We start from the raw sequence: 12,500 nt of genomic DNA, 5'->3' as shown, positions 1-12,500 counted from the left end.
TATATATATATATATATATATAAATATATATATATATATATATATATATATAATTTGGAGGTTGTTATTTTCCAGAGGTTAGGTAACCAATGAAGTATCACGAGGTTAATACAAGAGTGCTCAATACTGAAGTAGAGCATAGTATACTTTTGATTTGTCTTTTCATACGATGCTACATAGTCATGAGCATGTTTCACCTTGCTAGTTTTAATCACTAGAGGCCTGTTCAGGTGGTCTAGCTTATATGAAAACGAAGTTTCTAATAAAAGCATCAGGTCATCAATGTCACCGGTAATCAAAATCAGGAGATTTCGGTAAAAGTCGTTAAAAATAGAAACAAGAGATGTGATTGGTTGTATATACAACATGATTAAATTGGGTGTTGATTATGGTCTGTGTTTGGGGTGAAGGAATAAAGTAGATAGGGGGGGGGTTAAAGAGGTCGAGATGGAAACAGAGAGTATTCTATGCGTGCGTGTGTGTTGCCCGTCTCAGATCTTAAGTATACTAATTCGTATCGGGTCAATAGAGGAGGTGTTACAGATTATGAGGCTTTTTGGAATATTCATGCGAAAAACGTTTTTGATTTAAGCCGGACCATTCTGTAACAAAGTGCTTCTAACATGACCTATATATATATATATATATATATATATATATATATATATATATAGATAGATACATGATGATGATTGCAACGTCTTGTCAGACGAGTGCCACTCCCTCAGACATTTAAAATCCATGAGCCCAAATGTCTGAGGGAGTATCTATACAAATATGATGTTACAGAGTCTTAGCTTTGTACGACAGCTAAGTCTCTCTCTCGGTTCAAAATGTTGAGATCCAGCAACAAGCAAGAGCAAGATAGCCAGCAACAAATTAAACTACAGACCCGCTTAATGCGGGTACTGGTCTTCCGCTTTATGGTTTTTTAAATCAGAGATTTGCTTCTCCTAGAAAGGTTGCCTTCACCACGGCTTATGGGAGCCCTCTCTACCCCAATACACACACACACACACACACACACACACACACACACACACAAATGTACACGGTGCTAGTTGGCCGTTGACCCAGAAAAAGAGTTCATTCGCCCCTTGGAAGGTCTTGTTTTTAATCCTTCAGGGAGACTAGCCGCCCTCCTCACCAAACAAGTCTGGTGGGGGAACCAGTTTAGTCGCCGGTGACCCGACAATGAGGCAGGTAGTACTAGGTTACATGGTACCAGTAGCATATGACATGACCTGACACACAGATAGATACATACATACATACATACATACATACATTCATAGACACTTTCATGAATTTACGTAATCTGTTGTAATCATTTACTTCCACGATGCTCAATACGAAAAATAGAGGTAGGTAGCAGATTTTAAAAACATATATGGAAACAAAGCTTCACAGAATTTTCCACGTTTCATTCTCGTGAGGATTCGTAAGACTATTCCATGCACGGATTCTCCAGACGCTGAAACGCTTAAAATTTCGTGTAAACTAATTGGCATATATATTTAAAAAGCCCATCATTTACATATATATACATATCCATATTAAAAAACATATATACCTATACATATATTCATAAACATTTATATCTATATGTATATATAGATAAATATAGATAGACATACATATATATATACGCGTACATATAGTAAGTTATGAAAATATAAAATATATTAATATACTTATATATATACATACACATATATACATACGTATATACACATATATATGCATATATGTACACATATATATGTATATACGCACATATGAACGTATGTGTATATACATTATGTATGCATACGTATATACATATATATATATATATATATATATATATACGTCAGTGAGCATTCAAAAGTCATATATACATTTATTTTTATTCATAATATTATATTGTGTCTTACACGTGTTTCGTTAAGTGGTGGAAAATTTCCTGTTAACTCACCAGAGACAGTATATATGTTCTCCGAGAAAGCAATATATATATATACACACACACTTTTCTTTCCTTCAGAACAAAACGGACCGGAACATATTATACGACAGGATCAAACGATAAAAAGTGTATTCTTAGATAAGTTTAGGAGGAAAAACTCAACATCTCATCTTAATAGAGATCAGATAGGTATATAGTTATTTACATTTAATATAAACATAACTCAAGTCGAGTCGTTTCCTAGAATGTCCTGTCGTAAACAAAAGATCATTTTGGAAAAAAAAAGCAGTGAACCAACACACGATACGGAAGATAATCGCGTTATGTGTTTTTAAAGGAAGAAATATTTCCATTTGTTTTGCTTTTTTTTCTGTAAATAACGTAAGTACACACTGTAATTCTTCGAGATTACTTCGCCGAGGTTCGCTTCAGTGCCAATGCGCCAAGGAGGTTCTTCTTCGATTGGATTTTCTGCAACAGTTTCAGAGTTATCAAAACCCTTCAGCGATACGTCCTCGATATTCAGGCCGACAATGTATAGTCAATATTGGATAAGCGTTAAATATTACTGCCAGTGAAGAATGCGAAAAACTGTCGCCTAAGCATTAAAAATGGTTTTATGAAGTTTTGTTAAATATTAATCAATGGAGAATTTGAGTAAAAATCCATTTTGCATTATGCATGTATACTTGACAAAAAATGTGTTGTCCTTATGTGAATAAGCAAAATCAAAACAAGATGGCGACAGACATTTACCTAATATAGTGTGATAGAGCTTATTTACATTTATTTACGCATTTCAAGCGTGTTTTCCCAAGTTAACATGAGTAATACTAAGTGGAATTTAACCCGAAATGATGTATCATTTATTAATATTTTTTAAATATCAGCAACATACAACCATTTTAATGCCTATACAGAATTTTTTCTCGCACTCTTCTCTGGACGTGACCTTTAATATTTACCCAATATTGAAGCTTCGTGATCTTTTCTTCTGCCTAGCTAAATTACGGTTGAGTGCAATTTTTGAGGTCCATCCTTTTTAAAAAGGTTTAGTTTATTGTAAATTTCTTGAAGCGTTACCAGAACCGAATACCAACGGGTCTACTCAAGCAATTTTGTGTGTAAAGGTGTTCTTCCCCTTGAGTTTGGTTATCGCAGTTTTTTTTAATCTTCACATTAAAAGTCACATATTTCTGGGATAGGAGGGAGGTAAACATCTATATTCTTTTATTTTCCGGATTTAATTTATAAACATTTACCTTTGTGTTTAATCTAATCGAAAAGAGGTAAATAAAATAACGTACTTAACGGAATTCATTGATTATTTCTGTACGGTATATCAACCCTTTTTTGATGACTTAGTGGTAAATTCGGACATTTTAATAAACCTTGGTTATTAGTTTATTAAGCGATCTATCTGCATCATCCAACTTTAGTATGTAGACTACTGCTTCTTCTTTGTCACTAATAACTAGGACTAGAACAACAGCATATTCTTTTCATTATTTTGACTCTAGAGTGTGTATCCGTTGATATCTTATATGCTTTTATATAGAGTGATGTGGTTCTCGGTTGATTAACTGTGTCTGACTATAACGGATATATACTCGAGAGTCAAAACAATGAAAAGAGTATGCTGTTGTCACAGCCCTACGAATAACTCACATTTATTGATGTCTAAAAGCTAGTCGAGACTAAGGAATTATGAATTCATAAGACAGACGGCAATACGAAGACCTTAAGGATTGGAAATGATGGCGCAAACTGAGGAGAATTTGATAATTTAAAGGGGCAATTCAGCAAGAATTTGTTAACATTGGACTTGAAAACAATCGTGTTTAATCAGCTGAGAAGCAGCACTGTTATTTTCCATATATGTAGGGAGGTAATTTCAGGGTTAAACCTAATACTAATAGTTTGTCTCAATCCGAGTACTAACTAACCTCGATTTAGGCTTACGGTTCCACTAACCCTTTTCTCTTTATTAACTTTTCGATAGCGAACACAAAGGGTGCTGGAAGAAGTCATAAGTAACATCGATATGAAACACAATAGCAAAAAACCCTGGATGACAATAAAAAATTTAAACTCAGAAAAAGCTCCTCAGCTCCGAATTGCAGCCGTGACACCCAACCAATAGCTCATCAGCTGCTACTGAATGGCAAACCGCAACAAAAAGAAAGAGGACAGAAAAAGAGAATGAAAGCCGAACTTACCCACGTCATGCAAAACAAAAATGCCCATGTAGAACCATTCTCAGATGCCGAAATAATCGCAGCAATATCTCAACTAAAAAATGGAAAGGCATCGGGCCTTGATGGAATAACCACAGAGATGGTAACACACTTTGGAACAACTGCAAGAAAGTGGTTACTGGCCCTAATAAATAACTGTGTGTCATCCCTCAAACTCCCTAAAATCTGGAAAAAGGCAAGAGTAGTAGCCATTCTAAAACCTGGAAAAGACCCCACATCACCTAAGAGATACCGACCTATCTCCCTACTGTGCATTCTCTATAAACTAAATGAGCGCATGATACTTGCCAGAATAACGGAAACAGCGGAAGAACAACCCTTAGCTGACCAAGCTGGCTTTAGACCAGGTCGGCCATGTTGTAGACAGATTTTAAACCTGACCCAATTCATTGAGGAAGGATTTGAGACCAAAAAAAATAACAGGCACTGTGTTTGTAGACCTTACCGCAGCCTATGACACTGTCAACCATAAGGCACTCATACTAAAAGTAGCCCAAATGATACAAACTCAGTATTGGTGAGCATAATTGAATGTCTACTTAGTAATCGGCGTTTTCATGTTGAGATGGATGGCAAAAAGAGTGGATTGTTTATCTAAAACAATGGCCTCCCACAAGGTTCAGTTTTTGCTCCAACCCTATTCAATATCTACACTAACGACCAACCACAATACCCAAAGATACAAAGATATATATATATGCCGATGACCTATGCATCGCCACCCAGACAAATAGTTTTGACATCATAGAAGAAAGACTCTCTGATGCCCTAGCCACTCTCTCTAGGTACTACAAAAAGTGGTACTTAAATGCAAACCCAAACAAGACCCAGTTTTGTGTCTTTCATCTTAATAATCACAAAGCAAATCGGATATTAAGAGTCATGTGGAATTACAACATGCTTACACATGAACCTTTCCCAGTCTACCTGGAGGTAACTCTGGACAGAACACTCTCTTTTAGAAAACACATTACCAAATTGAAAGGCAAGCTGTCATCACGAAACAGCCTTCTCAGTAAGCTTGCCACTAGCAATTGGGGTGCCGACCCCAAAACACTGAGGCAAACACCTCTCACACTGTGCCATTCTACAGCGGAGTATTGTGCCCCAGTATGGGCAAGATCATGCCATGCCCATAAAATTGATGTAGAGCTGAACAAGGCATACCGGACCATAACTGGTGCCCTAAGACCAATTCCTTTGCCAGCTCTATACTGCCTAACTGGTATTCCACCACCACATATCAGGCCAGAAGTCATCACCAGAATAGAACGGTACAAACAGCATAACGACCACAGGCACTCACTGTTTGGCCACCAATCAGTGAGACAAAGACTAAAATCTCACAGTAGCTTCATCAATATAGAGGAAATCGATTCCAGGCAAGCTGCCTCCTATAGGATGGAACGATGGCGAGACTATAACAGCAGGAATAAAAATGAAGCCCTACCAGACCCAAAAGAAACACTCCCCCAGGGTTCATACCTTATTAGAAAAAACTGGGTGACTCTAAATAGAGCCAGAACCAAAGTAGGCAAAACAAAAGACAATCTCCACAAGTGGGGCCTAGAAACGTCACCTTTATGTCCATGTGGAAAAGTACAAACGATGCACCACCTTAGGGAAAACTGCCGATTGGGTCCTCATTGCTCAAACCAAGACCTTAAGGAGGCAAACAGCACCGCCATGCGATGGGTTAATTTTCTATTGGGATAAGATATGATGAGTTTGAAATCAAAAGCCATCTTCCAATAGCATTGCGCACCATCTTGAGATACAAATCGAACGATAGATTAAAAGTGATGATAACAAATTTATAGATAATAAAACCTCAAATCACTAAAATTATGCAGGGAAGTAGAAAAGATGTCTTGCAATTGGTAACAGTTATTTACTGTCAACTTGTTTTTCATTCAATTTTTTTTTATTTACTATACACGACAATCCTGCAGAAGAATACGTGAGGGACTTCCCTTGCTATCGTTTTCGAATATCATGTGGGAATGGTATGAAAAAAGAACTAGTAGTGTGTTCGACGTGCGGCGATGCTTCGCTGAAGAAGGAAGTCAGCAAACCGTTGCGTAAAAGAGTTAACATTCTAATGAAAAAGGGTAAAAAAGAAGAGCATTGCCCGCTAAGAGCTGCTGAACTGGAGGAGTAAAGCAATTATTTTCTCTTACAATAGGATTTTATCATTTGTATTGAACTATGTAACACAATATTAATTTCTGAGTGTTTATTAGTACTTATTAATTTATCTCATTTGAGTCAGTCTTATATTAAAAAAAATAAAGGACACTATTTTCATAACACTGTTACTAAACTCATATTGTTTGCGTGTTATTGGTTTTTCTGTCCAAAACCTAATTTTTGCAATTTAGCCAGTGAAATATCTTGTCGTTGTTGTTTTTATTGTTGTTATTATTATTATTATTATTATTATTATTATTATTATTATTATTTATTTATTTATTTATTTATTTATTTTTAAATTTGAGCTAAATCACTTGAATGAATCCAAAGCTACACCGGCTAGATACAAGTAGTTAATAATAAAAGTGGGCAAAAGAGATGTAAATGGTGTAATTTCGAGCAGTGTACTTATAGTGTTTTACCCGGCGTAGTTGGGTACGTAGTTACCTATTCACGGAATCATAAAGCGATTCGTAACAGCGGAAAACAAAACGGAGGCATAGAAAGATAGAAGGTAGAGAGTGGAGGCACAGAAAAAAGTTGTATCCGTGTATTGGGGAGAGGAATTGTTCATTCACAAAAAATGCACAAATATCAAAGGGCGGGGGTAGGTGGAAGCTAGTTGGAGATTGGAAGTTGTCGAATCATTGTAAGAGAAAGGGAAGGTGAAAGAGGATAAGGGATAATCAGCGAGTAATTGACTAGTACAGAGAGAGAGGGGGGAAAGAAGGAGATTGAAAGAATGATGATGATGATGATGATGATGATGATGATGATGATGATGATGATGATGATGATGTAGAGATAAGAAGAATATTCAAAGAACGAGGATATGAAACGTGGAGTTGGGGAGTTTAAGGAAGAGAACAATAAAGTAATAAAAGAAAAAAAAACTTTCAAAAAGATAATGAAGACTACACCCTCTCCGATCCTAAATTTAATAGAGTGCAAGGAGATTAATAATAACCAATATCTGTAAAAGAAGAAGAAGAAGAAGAAGAAGAAGAAGAAGAAGAAGAAGAAGAGAAAGAAGAAGAAGAAAAGTAGTAGGAGGAAAGACGAAGAGAAAGAAGAAGGAAGGAGGAAGAAGAAGAAAAGGAGAAGAAAGAAAGAAGAAGAAAAGAAGGAAAGAAGAATAAGGGAAAGAAGGAATGAGAAAGAAGAAGAATCAAAGAAGAAAGGAAAGAAGAAGAAAGAAAAAAGAAGGAAAAAGAAGAAGGAAATAGGAAGAAAAAAGAAGGAGAGAAGAAGAAAAAGAAGGGCAAAAGAAGAAGGAAAGAAGAAAAGAAGAAGAAGAAGGAAAAGAAGGAAAGAAGAAGAAAGAAAAAGAAGAAAAAGAATAAGGAAAGAAGCAAAACAGAAGAAGAAGAAGAAAAGAAGAAAACGGAAATAAGAAAGAAAGAAGAGAAGAAAGAAGAAAAAGAAGCAAAAACGAAAAAGAAAAAAGATGAAAAAAGGAGAAGAAAACAAGGAAAAAGAAGAAAACAAAAGAAATCACGAGAATAAGAAGATGATAAGGAATCAAAGAAAAGTAAGAAAAAGAAGAAAATGAAAGGGAGTAGAAGAAAAAAGAGGGGAAAAAGTTACAGAGGAAGAAGAAAACGAAGCTAAGAAGTAAAAGGGGGAAAATGGAAGAAAAAAAATGGGAGAAGGCGACAAAACCCGTTATAAGAACCACTGAAAAACTTGAAATAAAAAGTTATAGTTAGCATAAATTTTCTTTCCTTTTCTTTGAAGGTGACAAGAATTTCTCAATTCGAATCAGATTGTACAACAACAACAACAACAACAACAATAACGAACAATGTGAATATTGACCCCGTTCCCATCCACGCTAACAGCGAGATTATAACAGCTATTGTATTATACCAGAAGCCTGACATCTTTCTTTAGCGGAAACTACCATATTTTTTCAAAAATATCATCTTATATTCTCAAAGAAGTCTAATATCTGCCTGCAATTGAAACTACGCGCTATTTACTTAAAACTATGACGTCATACCCATAAAGATGTTCTTACATATATATAATCCTGACTCATTGGCTTCTATTTTCATATTAATTTCGATATTGCCATGTAAGTACAGTTTTAAAATGGTAAGCACTTCATAAAATATACAGCATCATCATCTATATATTAATAGGATAACGTGTGTGTTATTTATTTCTTTTGTGTGTGACGTTTAAATCCGAGTGACTGTCGTTTAATTGTTATGGACTTCCCTTTCTTGTAATAAATACCAAGAATTCTTCACGAGTTTTGGTTTCTGATTCAATTATAGCTGATGGCACTCCCGTAGTCTATTTTTTTATTAATAATTTTATCAAGAATTCTTCATAAGTTTTGGTTTCGGTTTCGATTATAGCTGAAGGAACTAAAGTTATATATATATATATATATATATATATATATATATATATATATATCATAATTTTTTCTTCAGTTTTGATTCAAGATTATGCACCTAAGTCATATGAATATTATTTTTTATTTTTGAAATCACAAGTTTATTATATATATAAAATCGATAGAAAATTAACTCTCTGATAATATATACGAAATCTGCAAGAATTAAAATATCATATTTAAACGTACTTTACGACCGGCGTCCCTGCTAGCTTAGATAAATACTTTTGCAGTTTTAACAAAAAAAAAGCTACACTAATATCAGAGCGTTTCCATTTACTCTGAACATCTACAGAATGCCAACATCAATATATTACATATGAATGAGTAACCTGTGAATCTTCACAGGTCCCGTTAGTCTTTTATTATTATTGTTATTATTATTATTATTATTATTATTATTATTATTATTATTATTATTATTACTAGTTTATGCATCTGCAATGTTCGTACAGTACCTGAATGCGTTAATTTCTAGCTTTATCTTCTAGATCGAAAAGAAAACATTTGCTAAACTTGCAGTTAAAATATACGCTATCTAATATTTGCATAAATAATTCGGATTTCTATCCAGTCACGACGGACAAAATGAAATCTTATTTCGTTTATTTCCCACTTTGTATTGTCTCTTGTTGTTAAATTAATTTAGCACTCGATATTTTCAACTTATTTTCTGGCCACAAAATCATAACAACAGTAACCTAATCGGTGAGATTTGCAGTGATATAACTATATTTCAACCTATTAGAAATACATCCTTTTAAACATGCTCCCCCCCCCAATAGATAAAGTTTGAAAACATTCGTTACGGTCTTTTAATAAAATCATAATCTAACCTTAACGGTTAGTCACTCTGGATTTCTGATAAAAATTGTTAACTACGTTAAAACGTTACGACTATATACGATATAAATTTCGAAATAATTCTATTTTTGTGTATCTTTGCTTTTCTCTCCACAGGTTCTTGAGTATTTTGAGACGTAATACACTAACGATTTAGAATCTGTTTTTCATGGGCAGAGGTTCAGTGGAGAATGTTAATTTAGAAATGTACAACAAAAAAGCATATTTCGCGTTACAATTATATATATATATATATATATATATATATATATATATATTTACTGTCGTTTACCGCTAACAAGGCATATCGCCATTTGGACATAAGGGGCTACTAATTGGGATAATGCCTTAGAAAGATTAACAAGATGTTGATTTACATTACATTTGAAATCCTGCAGATCAGTACAGATCGGGAAGAAGGTGGCAGCAAGGGAATTCCAAAGTCTAGTTGTTCGAGAGTAGAAGCTGTTTGAGTAGAAATCTTTCTGACATTAAGAGACCTTAAGAGTGAATGGGTGTGATTTTGTTGCTAAGCGGTGTTGTCAGGCTAATGTACGTCGAGTGGGTACAAGTGTAACGCGTTCATTATAACACGTTCCATTAAAATACTTGTAAAACAGGCACATGGATGCAACATTGCAGCGATGTGATAGGGGTTGGGGTTTAGGTGACAAAGCGGGACCTATTAGATTGGAGACTCTTTTGGGGGCCCTTTCCAACTGAGAGGAACTAGTGGTAGATGCACCAGCCTAACTGTAGCAAGAATACTCCATGCATGGGTGTATGATAGCCTTGTAGATGTACAGAATACTTTAAGATGTGAGTAGTTTTCTAGCACAATAGATCTAAGTATTTATTTATTTATTTAGGTTAGATGCAAAGTATAGTATATGTTCTTATACCACACTTATTTTCTGTTCTGAATCAATAAATGAGATATCCTTTGAGACTGAGGAATTTTTTAAAACCCAGCGTGTCTTTGATTTAAAAAAAGCGATTTTGTGTCTCCCTCTTGTATGCAGGCAAGTAAAGAACACAGTAAATTTATACAAAAAAAAATTACCGCCTGGCTTTCCGGTTGGGTAGTATCAGTTCTGTAATTGGTCCTTCGTCAATGTAGGGGAAACCCTTCATACTGAGACAATTACTATTTATTTGGATAGAGAACTGGGTTTCCCCCACATTAAAAATGACCTTGTGTCTAATTGTCTTTCGTGGGGAATCAAATAAATAAAACGTCACAATGGAATACATTTTATGTTAAGTATAAAAACATAACCGTTATGTGCAGACGGGCTTTAATAGATCAGCAGATATGGGGAAAAATGAAAAGGGTAAAACCTTCTAAATAAAATCAAGAAATATTTCATTTTTTCTTTAATGAACAAAATTAGACCAAACGTTTCACAATTTTTTTTTTCTTTTTCTTTTGAGCAGGATTGAAAGACGAACAAAAATTAACGTCATCCACTGGTCGTCGACGAAAGAGTTGGTAATGCCGTAAATACCTTTCGGGGGATTCTTTTTAAATATTTTAAATAAGAATCTTTAAACCGCGACCTAATTATTGGAATTCCACTTTAATTCCGATCGGATGAGACTTTAATGGCACAAAAAGAAAATTAAATCTAATTTTAAGATAAGTTTTGATGACTTCCGTTTAAGATAGCCACACATCCGCTTTCTTGAGGCGCTGTTTTGTGTGCCAGGGCCTAATTTTTATCATTTTGATCATTTAAAGAAACAGGTAACTTATATGTTTTGATTGGCGGAGAATGTCACGTGGTAATAAATTAATCGGAAAAATGAATGGAAAGAGGGAAGAAGAGAGAAGACAGAAAGCGAAGAAGAGAGAGAGAGAAAGGAGACAAAAGTAGCAAAGAATAGAGAGAAGGGGAATTAGAGAGAACGGGAGAAAACAAAAAAACCATGTACACTCAGACGTAGCTAACATGGGAAATGAACGGCTGTTTTGGAGCTGTCCGATATCGTGGCTAAACTTGACGCAACGAATTACATTTTATGTTATGAATAAACCCTGCTCTTTGATTACATATCTCAAACATACCGGTGAACGTGTGTGTGTGTGTGTGTGTGTGTGTGTGTGTGTGTGTGTGTGTGTGTGTGTGTGTGTGTGTGCATTTCCCTACGAAATAACTTTGTCAATTTTTAGTCTAAAGACTCGAAATTTGATATACAGGGTACTGAGATTTGGGAAAATCGATCTGATCGGTTTTTGGCCAGAAATTTGGTGATTCAGGGGTCAGAGCTCAACGATTTGACCTTTGAGAACTCTACCAAACTCCTCCGACAATTTTGGGTCTACACACTTGAAATTTTAGATATAGGCTCGTTGGACATGAATCTAACTTAATAACATGATGTGAGCACAAAACAATACATTTTAAGGGGTCATAATAGGGGTTAAAGTTTTTAAAAATTAACCGCTTTTTTTTTTTTGCTCAACATACACCTCTAAATAGCCGGACAACGCTGGGCACCCATGCTAGTATATATATATATATATATATATATACATATATATATATATATATATAAGTGAACGTGTGTGTCTCTGTGCGTGTGTGTGTGTTATGAATAAATCCTGCTCTTTGATTACATGTCCAAATAGTTTAACAAATAAAAATAGCAAATGTGTTAAGTATAAGTTTAAAAGATCGTGAGAGTCCATGTATTTTGCATCGGATTACCATTTAGATAGTATCTCAAACATACGGGTGAACGTATGTGTGTGTGTATGTGTGTGTGTGTGTGTACATTTCCCCATGCAATAACTCTGTCAATTGTTAGTCTACAGACTTGAAATTTGATGTACAGAGTACTGAGATTT

At 34.8% G+C, this 12,500-nt stretch overlaps 1 protein-coding gene across 2 annotated transcripts in view; it reads right to left on the bottom strand.

Annotated features, from left to right (window-relative positions):
- LOC145303543 (uncharacterized) overlaps nucleotides 1–12,500 on the bottom strand; it is a 573,173-nt gene that overhangs the window by 170,969 nt on the left and 389,704 nt on the right. The window lies entirely within an intron of this gene.

The sequence above is a fragment of the Euprymna scolopes genome, chromosome 19 (genome assembly GCF_053919585.1).
Source record: "Euprymna scolopes isolate OS-2025 chromosome 19, ASM5391958v1, whole genome shotgun sequence".
In the NCBI taxonomy this organism is placed as follows: domain Eukaryota; kingdom Metazoa; phylum Mollusca; class Cephalopoda; order Sepiida; family Sepiolidae; genus Euprymna; species Euprymna scolopes.
Note: the sequence above shows the minus strand (reverse complement) of the source record. Positions and strands in the feature narration are given on the sequence as shown.